The sequence below is a fragment of the Falco rusticolus genome, chromosome 6 (assembly GCF_015220075.1).
Source record: "Falco rusticolus isolate bFalRus1 chromosome 6, bFalRus1.pri, whole genome shotgun sequence".
NCBI classification, from domain to species: Eukaryota; Metazoa; Chordata; class Aves; order Falconiformes; family Falconidae; genus Falco; species Falco rusticolus.
Genome location: NC_051192.1, coordinates 1978030 through 1997747, shown reverse-complemented (window position 1 = coordinate 1997747; position 19718 = coordinate 1978030).

Below are 19718 nucleotides of genomic sequence, written 5' to 3'. Positions count from 1 at the left end.
CAGCCAGGGGCAATGGGCAGGGCGAGATACAGTCAGCAATGCTGGGATACAGGCACAAGTGGCACTGGCCACACTGGCCACCATGACCACCAGCAGGAGAATGTGGATGAAACTCTTGCTGGTACCTTGTCACTCCTCAAGGCATCTCATCAGAGGAGCATTGGCCTTGGAGAGGAAACACAACGGGGGCTGGCTTGAAATGCGGCGGACCCGAACACTCGTCGTCTTTTTTGGTTTTGAGGGGTTTGAGGGTTGGGGCAAATCCAGCCCTCGCTGGCTGCGCCTCCCGTTCCTTATCTGTAAAGCAAAGCTGAACAGGACAAGCCTCTCTGTACAGGACTGTGAAGATCTCCAGATAAAAGCATCAAATACATATGACGATGATTAAAGGCATCAGCACCCTTTGCTATGCACACAGTCTAAACACGCTCGGGCCATCCTGGGCTCTTTGAAAACTGTTAGATGTTTTCAAGCTAAATATTTATTTTATTTGCGTAGAGCCAGGACGGCCCCCTGTCGGGACATTAGCTCAGCTCCCTCTGTCAAAGGCATCTCAGCAAAAAGTTACGGGCTCAGGCGGGACTTATGCATGGGCTGAAAACATGGGAAAAAAATGTTGGAGCAGCCCAAGAGCCTGACCCTGCTCCCGGCAGAGCTGGAACGCCAGCCAAGCATGCATCAGCCGTGTGATAGCATGATGGGCATTCCCCATTAGAAACTTTGACTCAAACCCCATGAATAGCCACACAAGGATGCTGTGTTTGCTCCCTCCTCTCTGGGGAGGAAGGGTCTTGAAGACTTTTGCCCAGACAGCTGGTAAAATGTGATTTTCAACCAACCAAGAGGGGATGTTGCCTGCTCAGGGTGGGACTCATTAGGGTTAGGGAATGCTGGAAGCAACAGTGACATTAGCTGGTGACAGTTTGTCTGCAAGTTGTTCTAATAAAAACTTGAGATTAAAAAAAAAATGGGCATTACTGGGAAGTACTTAGCTTAAGTGACCCATGGCATGAATTACTTCCAAGAGAGAAAAAAAAAAAGTGTGTGTGTGTTTGTGCCTGTGGTTGCTGTTGCTTCCCCTGGAGACAATGTGTACTTTGCCACGTGTTCTGCAGGAGCAGAATAACGGAATCATTTGCCATGAGATGCCCCCAGGGCTGAAAGGAGAGCAGAGGGGTCGAGCAGAGATGTCCAAGAGCTGTGCCAGGCTGGTACAGGAACTCAAGCCTGGGCTTCTCGCCCCAATGCTTTACCTTAAGCCCATTAAAAATAGCATGGAGAAAACACGTGTGCTGTCACTGCTTTGGGCCACGGTCCTGGCCAAAAATGCAACCTCCTGGAAGACCCACTGTGTGTCCCCTTGTTCAGGGGGCACTTTGCCCCCTGCAGATGTGTTTCTGCTCCATCCTACTGCCCTTGGCATGAAAGAGTTCCCACCAGGTGTGGCGATGGACTTGGTATGAAAAGTCCCATTGGACAAAAGCTCATCCCAGATGCCTTTGAAGAAGACAAGAGATCGTAAGAAGACACCACCCACTGCATGCCTGATAGCAACAGCAGGTACAAAGTCATGGTCCATTCCCAGCATACCCTAATATTTTTTATCCTTTGAACTGGGTGCGCTGGAAGAGAGCAGTGTGCTGGGTTTTGCGCCTGTCTCCTGGCAGGGGCAGGAGATGGTCACCACCACAGGCACCATGTAGCCGTCGGCTGGGTCTGTGAGAGGCAGAGCAGTGGGCCTGGGGGTCCTGCTGCTCTGTAGGCTCTCTAGAGCAGAAGAGCATGATTGTCCTCGTTCACAGGAGGGTTGCATGGCTTTGCCCTGGTAGCTCAGAATAATGCAGGCGTAGCCCTGCGGTCTTCAAAGTGTGATGAGCGCTAAGGGCTCGGTCCCTGCTTTCGCATGAGATGTGAGCACCCCTTGGGTGCGAGCACCACATTGCCTTCATTTAAATGGCAAAACAAGAAAAGCAGAAAACGCACAGAGAGCACACGCCAAGCACAGTGCAGGGGAGCTGTGAGGGTTGTTGAAACACAGCAACTGCTGCCAGCAGAGGCCCTGGCCACAGCACCCAGCCACACCATCCCCATCCCCAGGGCAGCCCCCTCCCACTTCCACACCAGCCGGCAAAATGCTACTTGTGGACAGGGGAGGAATTTTTACTTAATTTAATTTATTGCCACCTAACACAAACTTCTGGTCACCGGTTTGGTAATGAGGAAAAAAAAACCCTAAGCGATTATGTACTCAGGTAAACAGTGTTGCATGAGCTGTGCAGACATTGATGCATGGACTAACTGGGTGCCTGTGCGTGACTTCAGTGGGTGCTTATGCATGAGCAAAGAGGGAGCTCAGGTGTGCGCAGATTGAGCTCTAATGCATGAACTTCTCAAGCACCTACGCATGAATTAATGGTTTGCTCATGTTTGAGTTGTTTGGGTGCTCATGCATGAAGTAGTTGGGTGCTCATGCATAAATTAATTGGGTGCTTATTTGTGAACTGATGTGGCCCTCATGCATAAATTAATCATGTGTTCATGTGTTACTAGTTGGGTTCTCATGTATGAATTGAGTGCTTATGCATGAGCTACTCGGGCTCTTGTGCACAAATTAATTGGGCCCTCATGCATGGATTAGTTGGATGTTCATGCACAGATTAAATCAGTGCTTGTGCATGACCTACTCAAGCCCTTGTGCAAGGACTGATTGCCACTGACCTGCCATGGCCAGACTGGCTTAGGGCTGCATGTGTCCTCCATCACGCACTGAGCAGGCAGAGGTGTTGCACGGGGCGTTATTGCCTGATCGCTCCTTGATACCCAGGATGGGCCCTACACACCAGTGATGCTGTGGACATTTCAACCTCTATGCAAGAAGCCACTGTCTGGATGCTTCTGACCTCTCCTTGGGAGGACACCACCCAATCTGCTTGGGGATACTGTATTTATGACGGGAAATGACAGGCATGTCATCCTTGTATATAACACTAGCCAGAAGAATGCACCCTACTCAGAATAGTCGGATGAAAAGCTGCTGGTGTGGTTTACGAGGATGGGTGGAAAATCAGGAAAAAACACTGTTGTGGTTCCTCAGACAAGAACATCTTGTTCAGCCAAATGCAAAGGCAGTCCTTGAGGGCACTGCTGCAGAGACAAGGAAATGGGGCGACGGCAATAATGTTGCTGCTTGGCTGGGAAAGTGGAAAGGAAGCATTTGATAATTATCACAGCATTACCACAAAGCCTATGCAGGCAGCACAGCAATGAGGTCAGGACTTCTGCAGCATCTGATGCTTCTCCCTTTTCTTCCAGCACCAGCACCACATGGAACGGGAGAAGGAAGATGATGGCTGAGAACTCTCAGCAATGTGATGCTCCTGCCCGTATCCCTGCTGCAGAAGGAGATTTGGCCTCACAGCTGTCACCAGACTGAGGTGTCTCCAGTGCTAGAGCAGCTCCAAGCCTGCAGTGGCATTGAGGACACTGATGCCAGGCAGCAGCTGCCTCCTGACCCCACACCAAAATCAAATCCTGCAGAGCCAGCCATGGCTGCTTATGGATTTCTCTGCTCTCTGCAGCAAGTTTTTGAGCGTGATACCAGTTGCACGTTATCAGCTTGTATAGAGAGGAGCCAAAGCAAAGCAAACAGCCATCCCCAAAATGCCCGTGATACAGGGATGCAACATCTGAGCTGCCCTGGCTATCTGGCTCAGATGCTCGTGCCCATGTCTCTGCATGGGATGCCAGCCAAGCTCATCACCCTGTTTTTTGCCTGCAAATCTGTCCCTGGGGCATAATCCAGGCAGAGATGTTGCTGCATTACAAACATGCAGGTCTTAGAGCAGCCAGGAATTGCAGCCTGGGCCCTGGGGTGCACGCCCCAGGTATTGCCCCACGGAGCCTGCCTTAAAATCCTGCCAGCTTTTAATGTGCTGGCTGCATATCGAGGGCGGCTTGCATGTAGACATCCACTCATGTGTGCAGAGAGCTGGCTGCAGTCAGTCGAGATGATTTGAATTGGCATGACAGTGCAGTGAGATGGGTTTTTTTCCAATATTAATGAACACTTATATGTTCCATGTCTGTTAAATGGGGGGAAGCGAGCACCCTGAAGTGTCCCGAGGCTAGCTCACATCAGCTCTCACGCTACATGAAACTCAAGTGCTGGTGAGATTAATTTTAGTCCCACCTAACATCTCCAGTGTGAAGTTAAAGAGTGCTTTCCTCCCACCTGCCTCAGGGAATGCAGATGTGTTGGTGGGACGCACAGGCAGCCTGCTGCAACACCTTCATGGGCTGCGCCAAGCCAACGGGGCTAGCTGATGCTTGAGGGCAGGGAAACAACCCCCAGCAAGCCTTGGACCTGGGGCTGGCACAGAGGGGGTCCAGGAAAGACCTAGAGCATCTCTGGGATGAGACTGGTGGGGTTTCCCATGATATTGCCTTTGGGGAGTTCAGGAGTTCATTGCAGTGTTAAAAACCCTATGGGCTGGTCCAAAGGGACCAGGGGTGGAGACTGTGGTAAAAATACCTTCAAATTGTAGTAGCCCATGACTTGAGTTGCATGCTATAGGAATGACTATAGCAGGAACCACCTGAAGCAATGAGGACAGGCTTCACAAGAAGCAGTGCAAGTGCAGCAGTGACCTGACCTGAGCTGCTTTGGTGACCAGTAACTCCGTGCAGCCCATGACCTCCCCTGCCCTGAGTGACCTCCCGAACAGATGGAGCCCAAAGCCATGGGCTAAACGAGCTCCATGGACATTTTGTGGATATTTGTGGACATTTATGGACATTTTACAGGTATTTCACAAGGGTGGTCTATGAACCAAGGGAATGGTATCTGTGTATCAAAGGATGGGAAGGATGATGGTGGGTAATGAGGATGTATTGGATAGTGTGGAACACGAGCATGACACAAAGGGTATGGCACAAGAGGTAGAGAAAGTGCTGGCTTTGGCTGGAGTAGAGTTAATTTTTGCCTTAGCAGCCAGTATGGGACTATGTTTTGGATTTGTGCTGGAAAGATTGTTGATAATTCAATGTTTTTGCTGAGCAGGGCTTACACAGAACCAAGGGCTTTTCTGCTCCTCATCCCACCCCAGCAGCAAGCAGGCTGGGAGGCATGAGGAGCTAGGAGGGGACGTGGCCGGGACAGCTGACCCCCACTGACCCGAGGGATGTTCCATACCATATGGCATCATGCTCAGCGTATGGAGCTGGGGGAAGAAGAAGGAAGGGGGGAACATTTGGAGTGATGGCATTTGTCTTCCCAAATAACCATTACATGTCCATGGGAAGTGGCAAATTAATTCCTTGTTTTGCTTTGTTTGCACATGTGGCTTTTGCTTTACCCGTTACACTGTCTTTATCTCAACCCATGAGTTTTCTCACTTTTACTCTCCCCCATCACACCGGGGGGCAGTGAGTGAGCGCCTGCAAGGGGCTGAGTTGCCAGCTGGGATTAAACCATGGAGATGTGTAGGTCAGAGAAGCCTGCGGGGAAAGGAGCTTCTCACTCTCGCCCTCTTCCACTGATGCTGTCCAGATGCAGAAGCGGCTGAGCCTCTTGAAAGAAGCAAGGCTTGGTATAAAGGCTCAGATAGCTTCCTCACTGGTCCCAGCAGCCTCCTGAAGGCTGTTTCTTCATTACTCATCTCCTCACACCCCTCTGTAATCCTCTTGATCTTCAAACACCTCTCAAAAGGCAAGTAACACTTGGTGTCGGGCGAGACTGGAATGGTTGCCAGCATGCTGCCTTCCACGGCGTTGGGATGGAGACGGTCAGGGCAATGACTCCAACACAGCTGGTGAAACAAGTATTTATTTTTTTTTATTTTCCCTTTTCCATCCTCTGATAGAAAGGCAGCTCCCTTCCACTACTGTGATAGGATCTCCCATCTTTCAACACCGACCGCTCACAAATCAAAGTGATGCTGGGGCTTCAGCTTCTTGCTGCCACTGCTGGTTGCTGCGAGCGACATCTCCAGACATTATCTGTGTTCCTTAGATCAGCTCTGCACCAGAACCCAGGATCTGCTCTGGGTTGAACGTGGTGCCTGCGCAAGGCTAGGTGAGCTCACAGCCCATAACTCTGACTGTGGTTCCCAAGCCTTGTTTGCTTCTCCTCTGTGTGCACAGAAAATTATTTTTAGGAGGCCTGGACAGTGCCAAGGCTGGAAGGGAGTGCACAGGGAGACCTGGACAACCCAGGGACCTGTTGCTTTAGAAGAAAGACCTACCTGCAACCTTGCAAAAAACCCAACCCAACCAACGTTCCCTCGTGGCAGCAATGCCTGCTTAAGATATGGCTTGAGTTGGGCCCAATTATTTTGTTACACTGAAATGGTGCTAACGAAGGTTGGGAGGGTGGCAGTGCCCGAAACCCCGTGTCTGAGCAGAGGACTGGCCTTTGACTGTCACAAAGCTGATCTGCTTGCTCCAGCTTTCCCAGCCAGGGTGTGCAGAGCAATAAAGAGCCTCCTGAAAGCTCTTGACAGCTTGTCAAAGGAGATGCCTTACGTGGTGTGTGCTGAGAGTATCCACGGCACGGAGTACAGGCAGCCTCTCCGGGGGGCTAGCCTTGAAAACTGGTGTTCAGAAAAACTCGTTGTTGAACAGTGTTTTCTATATTGCCCATGGGGCCTTGAGCAGGCATCAAAAAAGGCAATAAATGCAAAAATGTTGACTTGTGGGTTGGAGGTTTCAAGGTTCCCGCTTAGCAAAGGAAACACAGGGGACAGTAACCAGGTGAGAAAAGTCGTCACTTAAACACTGAAAATCCTTTCTCCACCCGAAGCAGCCCCATCTCTGTTGCTGGGTAGCTCTCTTGCACAGTCAGAAAGCCTCTCCACCTCCACACTCTACATAAACACGCCACATTCCCTATCAGAGGGTGATAAACACGCTCTAAGTGTGTTTATCAGCTGGCTGACAAGCTCCACTTAAGAGCTTAGTTTGCTAAGCTCAAAAGAGGCGTCCCCTGTCCTGGCTGGCTCTCCAGGCTGATGCCAGGAGGGTGCTGGAGAGCATCTGACGCTCCACAGGGGCAAAGCCCATCATTCAGCCCCCTTTTAGCCTCAGCACCAGGATCTCCAGCTGAGGCAGCAGAGATCGCGCTTCATTTGATATGACAACTTGCCTGAGCCTGTGGCTTTGGCTGCAGGAGGGTTTTGAAGGGAGAAGGACGGGACACGAGCACTGGGGTCCTCTGCTGTGAGCAAAGGTGCTGAAGCTCCCAGGACACTTTGGGAAGCAGTTGCCCATAACCCCTGTGCCCACACTGCTGGAGAGGGGTGACATGTTCTCCTACAGCTAAATCCTGGTCAGGGCAGGCTTGGACATCCTCTGCTGGGGTGTGATGCCTCTGTGGAGGACAAACCAGTGCAACCAAGACTTTCCAGGCAGAGGGCAAACGGTCTTGCCCTTCGCTCCGGCTGCAAAAACTCTTCCTCGAAGCACTTCCCATTGCATTTCAACACCACCGGAAAGACGGCTGCTTCTGCAGACCCTGCTGCCACCCCGCAGCTGCTTTACCCCTGCAGGAAACCTGGCCTGAAGGACCCTTCCCACCCACCGCACCCCCAGCTCCCCCCAAGCCTACGGCGGCAAACGCCGCGCGGGAGCCGCCGTGGCTGCCGAGGGGCTTCCAAGGGAGGGTGTCGAGCGCCATCTAGTGAGGGCTGGTGAGGCAGCCCGGGGCTGCGGGCTGCGGGGGGCGGGCTCTGTCCTGCTGTCTTCTCCCAGTGCCTGCGTGGGGGAAACTGGTCCTAGCAGCAGAGAGGGGGGAAATCAGGAGCGCGACTTCTTGTGGGTCTTCCTTTTCCAGCTTCCTCCTGTCGTCCCCCCCACGAGCGAAGAGCTGGGACGTGCGTGCCGGCTGGCAACTGGAAGTGTTACCCGGCCTTCAAACAGTCCCCCCTGGCTCTGCTGTAGCTGAGCAGAAAGTCCTTTGTGAAAGAAGCTGGGGAGAATTCCAGGTGTCCCACTGCTTCGTGTGCTTGGACCTCGCATTGTAGGGGAGGATTTTCATTCCACAAGACCTTAAAAGCACCCAAACCCCCTTTCCCAATGCTCTTATGGCCTCTCTCTATCTGCAGCTTTGGCCCGAGCAGCTGGAGAGCTGAGATCCCCTCGCAAAGGCTGTGGGATGCTGCAGACCTGCCTACCTGCCACCTGCAGCTGCTCTAATTAAAACCTCAAGGGTGAGTTAACATCTTTTTTTTTTTTTTTTTTTTTTTTGGAATGGAAGTGTTTGAAGTGCCTCCTTGCTTTGGGCAGTCTGTGCTGTAATGAAGCTATTAGCAATGAAACTTAAGCTTTACGATCGCCCTTTATGACAAAATATCTCAGAGGGCTGTGGAGCAGGTTTATTAGAAAGTGAAAACACCTTTTGACACAGGAGCAGCCATAGGTGGCCAAGGACACGTCAGTAACAGTAAATTACTGCCACCCCCCCCAGCCAGGAGCAGCCCGGCTGGTGATGGGCTGCACCAGTTGGTGCCTGGGTCACCCTCCAAGGCTGCTCCTTCACAGCAGCACAGCACCGCTCTGATGCCGAGTTTATCCTGGTGCCTGAAACTGGGAGCTTCATGGTGGGCAGTGTCTCATGGTGGTCACCCCTGCTCTGAGTTCCCTTGCCCATCTAAGCTTTCCTCCCCTGGAGGCACAGGCCAGTTGTCTTTAAGCATCTTCTGGCTGTAGTCCTGCTCCTCTGAGCTCGGGACACGGTGCTTGGCCCTAAATCATTCCAGCCCCTCAGCAGGATTGCCAGGCATGGGTTCAGCCCTGCCAGCACCAATGAAGCAAAGTCACTTCCCACACCCCTATCCCCAAATCCTGGCTTAAACAATCGACACAACCAACCTTCTTGTAAACCCGAGCGATGTGTGGCTGCCAGATATGTCACCTCACAGGCTCTGCTGAGAGACCTCTGTCTGACCAGGAGCACCCATGGCATCAGCGCTGCCAGTGCCACAGCCTTCCCGGAGGGCCGGCCGGCAGCTCCTGCCACACATAGCACCAGTGCCCCCCGGCAGGTGGCCGCTCTGCTGGCAAACGCCAAGGGGCACACTGAGTGTCTGCCCCTGCCACCCCCCTTGGCAGAGCTGAAGATGCTCGTGCTGTCTCAGGGCAATTTGGGGATGCTCTGAACGCCACCTCGTGCAAAGCAGAACCTCAGGGGCAGGAAGGCCTGTGCCCTGGGGTTCCACCGCATCCCACCCCCAAGGCCATGGCCATTTGCTGCCTGTGCAAAACCCTCTAGAGGGAGCCCCGATCCCAGCCATCCCTGGCCAAGGGCCACGCGGCCACGAAGATGCTATGCGGATGCCCGGTTGTAGGGTGTGTGTGGGGGGGGGGGGGCTTGTTTTGGTTTGGGGTTTTTTTTGTTTGTTTGTTGGGGGGTGAGTAGGGTTGGTTGGTTGGTTATATTAAGGCTCGACCCCACCGTAATGCCCTGACTGGTCACAGCTATGGGCTCGCTTGCCCACTCTGAACATTTCTGCATGTTCCTGCCTCCTCACTCACCTCCAGTATCTCTGTCCGTTGCAAAGGAATTATACAATAATGAAGCTGGGTTAGGTTAATTAGCATTGATAATATACAGCTGTGGGCTGGCTTCAGGGCCGGTGGGTTGGCTGGTGTGGATAAGGTGCAGCTGTGGCTGGTTCCTGCTAAGTAGTTAAATAGCTCTAAGGACTGTATGAAGAGGAGCACTGGATGAAGAGAGACCTGGAAGAAGCAGAGGGAGGAGAGAGAACACCCTGGCTGTAGGAGAGGCCCCCAAGAGAAGCAGAGCAGGGGGCCTGGGTCAGGAGAGGCTGGCTGGAAGAAAAGCCCAAAGAAGGAAGACTCTGGACATAGCAGAGGCAAGAAGCAGGGTGGACTGGCCTGAAGAGGCTGAAGAAACAGCACAAACTGTTGAAACCTTGTGGGGGATTGGTGGCCGTGCCGGGGCAAGGTGCGATAAGTACTTACTGAAGTTAACCTGGGATGTGCTGGTAAAAGCCTTGTTGCAGCCAGCAAGTTTTGATAGTGCTCTGACAGTCCCTTACACCTCACTGAAGGTGGGGTGAAACCTGTGGGGTTGATGCCACCATTGCATGTGAAAGCCTCCTCCCATGATGGCCTCCAAGGGCGCTGCACTTGCAGAGGGCTGGCACTGTGCTGCCCTGGCCCCAAAAGCCAGCTGTGGTGTTTGCAGCAGCTTCAGCCACCCCCTGGGTGCTGCTGGCTGTGCATATCCCCTGCACCGTCCCCCGCCAAGACCAAGGGAATCCAGGTGTCTCTGCTCATCAGGCTGTTTCTCCAGCCTGTGTGTCAATGAGCCTCTTGAAACCTACCCCTGAGCACGGGGGGCAAAGGGAACTTCTCCTGGCTTGATGGTAATGGGATGTGCTGACACTTTCTGGTTCCTGCAGCCCCAAACACAGATGTGACCAGACCTCTGCAGAGACCCGCCAGCTCCATACCATGCATAGCATCCCCTCTGGCCAGTCGTGCAGTTCAGTGGCACTGAAATAGCCTGAGAAATGCCCTTTTTCTTTGCTTACTGGTTGCTTAGCTGATTCCCCGTGCCCAAAATCTGCTCTGCTGCACATTCTTCCCCTCCTGAGCCTGGCAGCACGCTGCATGGGCTCCTCTGCTCTGCCTAAAGGTGGGGGTTTTTTTCCCCTCAAGCTTTGTTCTACCTTTAATGAATTCCAATCTGTTAGGTGGTGTTATTGCTTTGGGGAGACCACAGGCACAAAGTAAATCCCATTAGGGCCCAATTGCATTTTCTAATAGTTTATGCTTTTTCCCCTTTCCCTTCCCTGCCTCCAAAGCACCCAGGTTCCTCTCTGGAAGGAGGCATGTCCCTGTGCATGCCTTGACCTGAAGAAAGGCTCAGCTAAATGTCCTCCCTGTAAGCATAACCCCTCGTTGGGCCTCCACCCCCACGGGATTCCCTTATGGGACCCCACGAGGAAGAGCAAAGAGGGTGCAAAGTCCACCCCATGCTTCCTTGGATATCATCCTTGCTAGCTGCTTACTCTGGCTTTAAAAGCTGAGTGCTGTTGCATATTTTACAGAAGGAGGACAAACAAGGAGCACTCTGCTAAATAGCAAGACTGGGTGCTCAGCTTGCTTGGATTTCTTGCCACCAGCCAGCGTCTAGGTAGTGCACAACACGTGCACTGTGGAGCAAACATGCTCATCATGGCCGTGTGCTTGCTGCAACTGAGGATGCTGATGAAGCTGTTAAATCTTTAAAGCCATCTTTAATTTTGCGGATTGAAGCTGATTGTTGGGGTGACCACCCTCGCCTGTGGTTAGATTTCCCATAACTACTTGTATCGGAAGCCATGTCCTAAAATGTGTTTGTCCCTTTGTACTAGGGCTGCTCCCCAGAGAGATGGAGGACCTCCACTGCGCAGGAACGATGCTCCTTGTGCTGCACTCAAGTGCTAACAACAGAAGTTGCACATGGCCACAACCCGCACAGGGTGGAGGTAGCAGGAGATGTTGCTGCATCAATTGACATGGAAAACTCTCCAGCAAGCAGATGTGATGCCCATCTCATGCCGAAGTGGGACTCGGAGCATTCTGGGGCATTATTGGTATTTATAGCTCTTTGCACAGCAGGGCCCTGGTCCATGGCTAGCTATGAGGGAGCCCCGCCACACTCCTGTGCAAGGAGCACGGCTTTGTTCCCTTCCAGAAAGGTGCCCTGCGGATCTCAGTGCAGTGGCTGCGTTCCCAGCCCATGCTGACAGCCAGCCCAAGGGCAAGCACCAATGAGCTTCCCACAGCGAGCTGCTGGGAAATGGTGGGACCAGCCTTTTCTCCCTGCCTACCAGGCGGAGCGAGGTGCATGAGAAACGATGCTCTGAAACACTGTGTTTCCAGCCACTGCCCACCATCCAGCTGCCCGCTCACCCTGGCGATATGACATCGTGGACTGCTTGAGTGGCTGTGCAGGAGCATGTGTGAGCCAGGTCCCATACAGGTGTTGGGCTAAGAGCAGCGGTGAGGAGTTCCAAGCAGAAGCCTGTAAGTGTTCCCTGCTGGTCATGCTTGAAACAGGGCTTACGAAGGCTGTCCCAGCTGCTGCTTGCATCAGTTTCACCTTTTCCCAGGTGGGTGCAAACAAGAGGTCCAGAGGGAGATGCTGGATCTAGTGGTACCCTGAGGGAAATAGCCAGGGCAGGACCTGTGCATGCATGTGTATAATTAAAGCGTGGGCACTTCTTCCATTAACACTAGTGCACGTGATGTGGTCTGATGGCGCACTGAACGGCAAAAGTCGCTCGAGCTCTGAAGGCTGTGTGTGCCCATCCTGCTGCAAGCCATCCCCAGGCAATGTCACATCTCTTCTGCCACCCCTCTGTCCTCCTCCTGCTGCTCTGGGCTTCAGGGTCATCCATGCCCAGCAGACACCACAGCATCCCCAGGCTGTGCACCCAAGCACCCACTGGATGAACTGGGAAGAGCAATGGGTGCTGCTCAGTGCCACTGGAGCGGCTCTCCATTCCAGCCGGGCTCTGCCCACCGTAGCTTTCCGCAAGGCTTGCAATGACTTTCTTCCCCATCCTCATGCCTTCCTCCTCCTCCTCAGCTACTTACAACATCAAAGCCCTGAAGTCTCCACTGTTCTTTCTCAGGAGATCTGATTTAGCCATTGGTGAAGGATTTACACCATGACAGGAGCCTACTGCTGCCTGTAGAATTAAGTCCCACAGATATTAACCATATTGGGATCAAGGCCCTGCTGGATTGCCTCCTCCAGCCCAGCTGGATCTTCCCTCCTTTCCTGCCTAGTCCTTTATTCATTTACAAGTCCTGTGAAGTCCCAACACGACATCTGATTTCCATCCAGTTGGACAGTAAACTGACATTTTTCTCACGGTCTCTGTGCTCTTGTGCTTTGGGTCTCTGCCAAGCCCTCCACATCTTTAGCTTGCTTGATGGTTTGGTTGGGTTTTTTTCCCTTTCAGACCGAGTTTTCCTGGTCCTGCCTCCCTCCTTCCCTTGAAAGGAAGCAAAATAAAAAGGTTGACAAGTAGAGCCGGGCTCCTTCCAGGACTCGCCCGGGGATGAACCCGCTCCCCTCCCTTTGTGCCAAGTGGCACTGAGATGCTTCCCTGCAGTCCCGGTGACAGCGGCTGCTCAACTCTCTGCTCTGAAAGTGGGGAATACAGCAGCCAGTGCCAATAAAAGGGGCTGCTCTCCCGTCCCTCCCGTTCTGCCAAGGGCTCTGCTGCCCCCCATCACTAATCCATGCCAGGCAGGCGTGCGAATATGCTGCACGTTGTTTCTGCTTCTCAAAATTGTGGGTAACCGCTCTCACTTCTGGGGGGGAAATGGGTGTCCTCTCCCCACGGAACAGCAGGCAGTCTCGTCTTGCTGCTTGTCCGCTTCCAGACAGCATGGGAAAGCAGAGTGAATGCAACACATACCCTTGAACTCCCTTCCTTTCCCACAGCCTTGTGCCTTTTTGCTTTCTGCTCTGTTGGCTGGCAGGGTGGGAAGGCGAGAGGAGCACATCCTGATTTCCCCCTCCCCAGACCTCTTTCTCTCCAGTCCATCTTCCCTTTGATACCTGCCCAGACATCTATGGATATGGGGATGTGAGCAGAGATGCTGCCCCAGGCACTAAAGTGGTGGCCCCAGTAACCCAAACACCAGGGTGTTAGAAACTAATGCTCGTAGCAGGGCCTTGCAGCTGGCTGTAGGCAGCAGGAACCAAGTCATTTTCCCCAAAATAGCCCACAGGATCTCAGAAAAACAAGCAACCACAAGAGCAGCCTCTACTCTCCCTGGCTGCTGGTATCCAAGAGCATCAGGGCTATGTTGTGGTTGGGGCTACCCTAATGGTCTGCACCAAATTGCAGTGCCGTGACGGCTTGCTTCTGCTGGGAGACAACCTTGAAACAGAGTAAATGTGAAGTCGTGGTGAAAATATCTTTCTGGATCAGCTGCTGCATTTGAGTAGGTCCCATGGCTGCTTGTAGCGAGCATCCCTTTTGTGCTCAATTGAAGGCATCCGAGCAAAAAGGAACCATCACAACGGTTTGCTGGCTTCTTCCTTTGTGATCTGCCATGCCACTGCATCACTGTGTCTTGCCACTTCAGGTATCGCGCAGTTATTGAGTATTGTCGGCTGCCACTTGGGCGCCAGGTCCAGCAGCCAGCGCACGCAGAGCTGTGTGTGCTTCCCTGCCGTCTTCCTCAGCGCTTCTCCAGCCCCATGCGGATGAGTCACTCCTAAGCCCGCAGCTGATGCAGAAGTCATCAGAAGTGACTAAGCGCTTTAGGAAACCCTCCGGTTCCTCAGGCGGCAGCCTGGGCCGTGGTTTTATATCCCACCTCCCACCGGCCATCCTGGCGATGGGCTGGCGGGGCTGTGTGTCCCCTCCTTGCACACGGGCAGGCCTGTGTCTGTGCAAACTTGCTCTTGGCCCCAGTGAACTTTGTTCTCTCCTCATTTCCTCCGTAGGAAGCAAAGTCCCTTGGGTCAAAAGGGCTCCCCCTCTTACGCAGAGGAAATCTTACAACAGCATAGATACACAGCCTTGCCACACAGACCTGGCTGTTTTTTCGAGGAAAAATGATTGCTTTTGGAATTGTGCCATGATTTGAAGCAGCAATAGGAGGCTGTACGTAAGCAAACGCTAAGCTTGCCCTCTAGTTTTTAATAAGGGCACAGTGGATCTCACCAGTCAGTAATAACTTAAAGGCTGCTCACCTCTTTAGGTTGGATGTTTTCTGTTCCTGCTCATGGAGATGACTATTTGAAGCCATGTAATTGCCAAAATGTCTGTCATGTTATAAGACAGCAAAAGATTCACTTGATTTGTCTTTTAAACTGGACTGTTTTGTTTTTGTAGCCCAGAGGTCAACAGGAATCTGCTAAGATAGAAACAAATGCATTTTGATGGAATTAAAACCCATCATCTTCTCATTTCTTCATTGACAAAGACTCTTCCATGTGCTGGATAAATGACCTCACCTCTTCTTACCCCAAACTGTCCCCCCATGGTTGGGACAGGTTTGTGGGGGGCCACCACAGCACCCTTGTGCCTACCTCTGCCTTGCCCAACCTTGCTACCCCATTGAACAGGCTGCTCTAAACATTTTCCTTGATTTTTTGGCAAAATTGCAAAGGCAGCAGGTTTCATCCCATTCCTAGGTCTCATCCACCAGCACCTCCTGGCAGCAGACAGGACTCCTGTGCAAGCCTTTTGGGAGACGGTGGCGGCTTTGCACATGATGGTCAAAGAAGAGTTTAGGACTCCTGAGGCCGACTCATTTCTTTTCCCTCCCTCTTGTGGATCTTGTGGATCAGTTTTACTTCTCTTTGTTGTGGTGCATGAAATTGCTGTCTTTTCCAAACCAGAGGGCTGAGCTTTCTGCAGACATCTCTTGAGCACTTGCACTGAAATCAGCGGGACCTTGGTGCCTACCCGGGTGGTTGGTGCCTGTGCCGTTGGGCCATCCCAGCAGTGTTATTTGGTGTCTTCTGATTTTAAGGCATCATCAGGAAAGCCTTTTGGCTGTGTCCTGCAGAGACCGAAGGGAAAGGCAGCGTGGGTTACACCAGAGGAGTTGCTTCCCACCTGGGCAGGTCAGTGCAAGGCACCAGTGCAGCTTTGAGGTGCCAGAGCATCATAGCTTAACGATGTCTCTGCTTAATTACTGGGATGCTTATAGAGAAAGGAGCCTGTCCCTTCGCCTGCTTTGCCTGTTATCCTCCTTTTGAGAACATTTATGGAGTCTAGACAGGGCTGGGACCCACACATACAGCTTCTCCTCATTTTTAGCTGTCTGAATGAAAGCTGAGTGCTCCATGACTCACCCTGCTCCCTTGCATAGGAGCAAACTTTCATTTATTGCTTCCCTTTGTTATACTTTCTTTATGTAAAGAAGGTGTCACACAGGAACGCACCAAACCCCTGTTCTGGGGGGTCTGGCGGATGGTGTGGCCCCCAAGCTTTGCCCTGCTGTAGCTGATGAGGACACCAGCCAACCCTCCCTTTTCCCATCTGTTTCTCCCCCCATTGCATCTGCATCACACCTCTGCTCTGCGAGGGCACCTGGAGGCCATGCCGCAGCTCCAGCATGGCTGGAGTTTGTATCTGAAATGGAAATTAATAATAATAATAATAGTAATAGTAAATAATGAGAAAGGAGAAGCAAGGAGGCAAGAGAAGGACCTGGAGCGAAATGCTGGAGAAACATGGCACACGAGGGTGAGGCTGCATTTCAGACCCTCTCTATCCTCCATCATTTTTATAAACAATCTTGGAAAGAAAATGGAGTAGAAGTGTAAATCGGAGCTTGAGATGCTTTTCAGTAGCAAGCTGCTCAGTATACCTAAAAGCCTGGTCTTCAGCAGCTTGCTCAGGTGGATTCTCTGATGCCTGATATGGGCTGTGCTAACCTACAGCCTTTCCCCCAGCAGAGCTATCAGTAGGGTTATTTTTGAATTTAATAACCACACACCGCTCCCGGTGAAAACCTGTGGAGCTTTAATAGCAATTGTTAATATATCATTAATATAATTGTTAATAATAACAAACGCTACTCTCGGCGTAGGCTTGCTGAAGTCAAGCAAGAAGTCCACCAACTTGATGGGGACAGCCAGCCTGTGCAGGGGGTACACACCAGGGAGGACATGACTCTTCAAAGAAGCCTTTGCAACCAAAAATGAAGGTGAAGGCTGATGTTCCCCTGGACTTGAAGCCCTGCAAAATAGCGAGTGGTGCAGTCCCTCCCAAGACAGGTCAAATAAAAGAGTCAAGACCTTTGGGGTTTGGACATAGAGATGGTTTCAGCCACGTGCCAATCACTGATGCTCTTTACAACTTCAAACCAGTGCTTTAAAAATAGGTCCCGTGGTGATGGAGCGCACTGTCAGGACATGTCATTCACCATGTGATGTGGCAGATGGAGATTCATGTGGTATCACGTAACAATTTTAATGGGTTCTGCCTAAAATGGGACTTGGTGCTAAAAATCAAACTGTACAAGGTTACATCAAGGGCTGGGCTCCCTCCGGCAGAGCCTTGTGAGCCAATGAAATTCAGCTCAGCAACAGCAATGAGGCATTGCAGCAGTAAAAGCTCAAAGCACATCCCAAAAATGCAGCTTAGGATTTTGCATGAAAGATTTCAGGGCTGTCCTGGGCAGAACGAGCCCATGGCACCATGAGGGTCTGACCTGAGAACACATACAGCTCCCATCCCTCGAGTGATGTTGCAAAGAAGGGGTTAAGAAAAGACTTATTTTGATTGCAGGCAAACCACTAGCAACTGAAAATAAACAAGCAAGACATCAGTGCATATTTAGCTTTAAATAAAATGCAGGATTTTGAAAAAAATAGTTGTTTGTTTCAAGCACAGCTTCAAGGAAGGTAGAAAACCCTTTGATCTCCTGAGCCTCTCTGCAGTGCAGCTTCCAGTTTCAGGTGTGCATCCTGTTGGGTGTAGATCTTAATATAGTTATTTTCTTATATGCTCAATGCAAAAAAAAAGAAGAAAAAAAAAGCTTGCCTGCCTCATCTGTAATAACAGCCGAGATTTGATTTGATACATTTAATTATGGTGGATGGCACAACTGATCCCTCAGTCACTAATGTATGAGGAACACATGAATAAATGAGCTATTACACTGGAAAAAGCCCATCCCTGGGAAGGTACCAAAACCAGGATGAAAGCCTTTCCTGAGGCACTGGTGTAGCACTCGTGACACTGGGCAGCCTCCCGGCGGGCTCTGGTGCCAGACATGCGGGTGGTGGAGAGCTCAGGAGGTGATGGAGGCAGTGGTCCAGCAGCGCCCGGGAAGATTTCCTCTGAGGGATGTCGCTTCATGCCTACCTACCTGTTCTGCAATTCCTAGTGCCCTGGCAAGCTGGAGCCTCCCGTGACTGTGAGCTCTGATGCCTCCAAGATCTGACTTCTAGAGGCAGGATGGATTTTTTTCCAAAAATACTTTTGGTTCAATACTAAGCAATACAATGTTTTCGAGCTCTGTTTTCTTTTATTCTTTCTAAGCATCTGATTTCAAAGCGCTTCCCCCCTCCCTTTAAACACACATAGATTGCTTTTAAAGATTTAGCGATGTTACCCTGTCAGCTAATTAAAACCCCAAAATTTGCATTCAGTGCGTTAATGCAATGGGCTTGTCTGGTCCTTAATGTGCACGGAGATAACTCTGTGTTGCAGTGCTTTGATCGTGCCTGGGCACGTGGCGGCAGCTCCCGCTGCCATGGCACCAGTGCAGGCAAGGAGAAGAGGGCACCCAGGGAGACAGAGGACCTCCAGCACCCAAAAGAGACCTTTGGTTAAAGGGTGCAGCAGGTGAGAGCCCTCCTGCACCACCCTGGGTGCACAGCGGGGATCAGGCCTGAGGCTCTGCTTTGGTGGTGGAGGGGGTGACCGCAGTCGGGGTACCCCCAACCCAACGCTGCCCCATCCCCGCTCCCCTTCCCTTCCTACCGACACATCTGTGCATTGTTCCTGTCTGTCGTTTCTACTCTCTCACACACATCCTACCTCCTCGTGTGAATTTTGGGGGTGACACCCTTGAGAAAAGGGTTCAGGATGTGTAGCAATGAAATCCGTAGCTATACGATGCCAGCTATGGAAAGCACTCATTTTTTCACCCAGCAGGGTTGGAAAGTTAAATAGATACGTGGTAGCTGAAGGGATAATTTCTTTGACCATGAAGAAGGTGAGCTGTGGTGCCCAAGGCGACGTGGGGCCCGTGGGCCCGTGGGCACAGCTCATACCCTGGAGCAGGTGATGTGGCTGTGATGGGGAGGAGGAAGAGGGAGGACAGCAGAGGCAAGATTGTGCGCTCACGGTGAGATGACAGGTCCCCACAAGGCAGATTTAGGGACGTGGGTGGCTGAGGCTGCAGGTGGAGTGAACACAGTCCTGTGGCTGGGTCAGTGGTGTAAACACTGTCATTCAGACAACCGTCAGCAGGATTAGACCATCACTCTTGGGATTTTTGGGCAGGGGGCTTTGCTGGGGAGAAGAAGAACATGTAGAGGAAGGAGGAGAGTGAGCAAACTGGTGTGTGAATAAAAATGGATGGAGACAAATTCCATGTGACCTGAAGAAGTTGCCAGAAATGTTTTCCAAGGGAGGCTTTTTGCGGGGAGAGAAGAGGCAAGGAATCCATTGCTGCACGGGGGAGCGCTCCAGAGGAGCTGGTGGCCTTGGGGGAAGCAGGACATTAGCTTGCCCATCTAAAAATGTAAATTGCAATTAGTCCTTGCCCTCACTGGCTGTGCTGAGACTCCTGGTGTCCAGACAGCTGCCTGGGTCAAAACAGCAAGTGAGGTCCACGGCCATCTCTGTTTCCTGCTGCTCCTCATGCCTGCGACAGAGCTGGGAAACTGCCCCAGTTTCCAGTCCCCAGAGGTTAATTCATCAGCCCTTGAGTTAATTCCCCATAATCTGTTCATCAACCCTCGAGACTTTTTCCCTGCCCGACCCCTCCTCGATGGCAGCGAGCAGAGTGCAGCTCCCCATCACCTCCTCCAGCCTCGCCTGCCCCAAACCTAATCTGGTTTGCACTGATGCAAGAAAAAAGCTGCACAAAGTTGTTTAGAAACAGGCCCCTCCAGTTATTTCCAGCTACTCCAAAGCCATTTGAAACCATACACCAAGACCGCCCTGTGCTGCTTTTCCTCTCTACTCTGACTTTTTTGTCCTTGCCTCCACCCC